The following is a 2447-nucleotide window of genomic DNA, read 5'->3' as shown; positions in this document are numbered from 1 at the left end:
AAAAGACAAACAATATGGACCTAACAGAAGCAGAAGATATTAAGAAGAGGTGGTAAAAATACACAGAAGAACTATACAAAAAAAGTCTTGGGGGCCTGAACAGCGCAGGGATTGGCTCTGGAGGACGGAACTGTAGTCCAGTAGCAGCCCAACTGGGCGCAGTTCAGCACAGGCGGTTTGACTGCTCTCCACAGCCAGGAGGTTTCCTCAGCCCCGTTGTCTTCCGCTGCTGGCGCTGGGCTGTGTGGCTGGAGACTGGACGCGTCTCTGCGCTCCTCGCTGCTCCACCCCCACGGCCGCAGCTCCCCTTGTCAACAGCACACACACCATGATGAAGAAAGACAAGAAATCCTTCAACCAGAGCCTGGCTGAATGGAAGCTCTTCGTCTCCAACTGGACCACCAAGAGCTGAGGTTTGATTGTACTCTTTCACCTAGTCTGTTATGGGTTCCTGGCTGCACTCTTTTCATTCACAATGTGGACCATGCTTCAGACTCTGAACGATGAGGTTCCAAAATACCCTGACCAGATTCCTAGTCCAGGATTTACAGTTTTTCCAAAAGCAGTGTCGGCGTTGGATTTTTCATTCACTCTGTCTGATTCAGAATCCTATCAAGGGTACATTGATGACCTTAAGAAATTTCTAAAGCCATATGGCTTAGAAGAATAGAACAATCTCACAGACTGGAACCTTTTTTGAGCAGAAGATTCCAGAATACACAACATGTCAGTTTCTTCTCGCCTTATTTGAAGGATGCAGTGGTGTGGATGATCCCACGTTTGGCTACCAAGTAGGAAACACTTGTGTTCTTATGAAAATTAACAGAACAATTGGATTACAGCCTCAAGGAGAACCAAGGATAGATGGTATTGCAAAGAGTGAAAGCACAGCAGTTCTATCAACTTATTCTCCCAATGGAAAGATAGATTTAAAATATTTTCCATATTATGGAAAAAAAACTGCATGGGAGCTACCTGCAGCCACTAGTTGCCATCCAGCTCGCTTTGGTAGTGATGCTGAAGTAAAAGAAGCAATGGTTGAGTGCAAGATTGATGGATCACCCAACCTAAAAACCCAGAATGACCATGACAAGTTTTTAGGATGAGTTACATTCAAGATCACCATGCATGCATAGTAGGAGTTAGGATGTCTCCACAGAGTAAACGTTGTGTTGTCTGGCTTCATTTTGTATCAGCCAAACCTGTCATTCCAGAATTATGAGACCACCTTGGAGAAAGGTGGAGTGGGACATGACACTGGGGTAACATAATGTGCTTCCAGATGATAGTGGTCCATGTCTTTCCAAGTAACCGTGTGTTGCCTCTGTTGCTTTTTGAACCATGTACAGTCACTAGATAGCAACTGTGAACTCCTGATTCTGAACATGTAGGTTGGGAATCTTCTCCAATTTTTATGTGGTTTAGTTGCCAAGTGTCTAAAGCTTAATGTGCTGTGTTATGTAAATACTTTATAGATTTAACACTGGTTAACTGTCATATTTTGATGCTAGCAAAGTTTTAGGGGATAAAATGGCATCTGACCAAAATCAAATGACTTTATACCTGCAAGAAAATCAGCTTGTGGAAAACTTCTGTGCATGAGGAGGAAAAAGGAAAATAAAAGTGGATTTGAAAGGTAAAAAAAAAAAAAAATTCTAATGACCAGATAATCACAATTACTCACCTAGAGTCAGACCTCCTGAAGAGCGAAATAAAGTGGCCCTTAGGAAGCATCACTACGAACAAAGTTAGTAGAGGTGATGGAATTCCAGCTGAGCAATTTCAAATCCTGAAAGATAATGCTGTTAAAGTGGTGCACTCAATATGTCAGCAAATTTGGAAAACTTAGCAGTTGCCACAGAACTGGAAAAGGTCGTTTTCATTCCAAAACCAAAGAAGGGCAATGCCGAAGAATGTTCAAACTATGGCACAATGACACTCATTTCACACGCTAGCAAGGTAATGCTCAAAATCCTCCAAGCTAGGCTTTAACAGTACATGAAACTGAGAACTTACAGGTGTACAAGCTGGGTTTAGAAAATGCAAAGGAACCAGAGATCAAATTGCCAACATCTGCTAGATCATATAAAAAGCAAGAGAATTCCAGAAAAACATCTGCTTCATTGACTATGCTAAAGCCTTTGACTGTGTGGATCTCAAAAAACTATGGAATATTCTTAAAGATTTTGGAATACCAGGCTACCTTACCTGCCTCCTGAGAAACTTCTATGCATATCAAGAAGAAACAGTTAGAACTGGACATGAAACAATGGACTAGTTCCAAATTTGGAAAGGAGTATGTCAAGGCTGTATATTGTCACCCTGCTTATTTAACTTCTCTGCAGGGTACATAATACGAAATGCCAGGCTGGATGAAGAAGCACAAACTGGACTCAAGATTTCCAGGAGAAATATCAATAACCTCAGATATGCAGATGATACCACTC

General features: G+C 41.8%; 1 pseudogene; it reads left to right on the top strand.

Moving 5' to 3' along the window:
* The first annotated feature begins 328 nt into the window (after nucleotides 1–328).
* On the top strand, nucleotides 329–1136 carry LOC102281188 (sodium/potassium-transporting ATPase subunit beta-3 pseudogene; annotated as a pseudogene).
* The last annotated feature ends 1311 nt before the right edge of the window (nucleotides 1137–2447 follow it).

This window comes from Bos mutus, chromosome 1 (genome assembly GCF_027580195.1).
Source record: "Bos mutus isolate GX-2022 chromosome 1, NWIPB_WYAK_1.1, whole genome shotgun sequence".
Taxonomy (NCBI): domain Eukaryota; kingdom Metazoa; phylum Chordata; class Mammalia; order Artiodactyla; family Bovidae; genus Bos; species Bos mutus.
The sequence above is the reverse complement of the archived record's forward strand: the minus strand, read 5'-3'. Positions and strand labels throughout refer to the sequence as shown.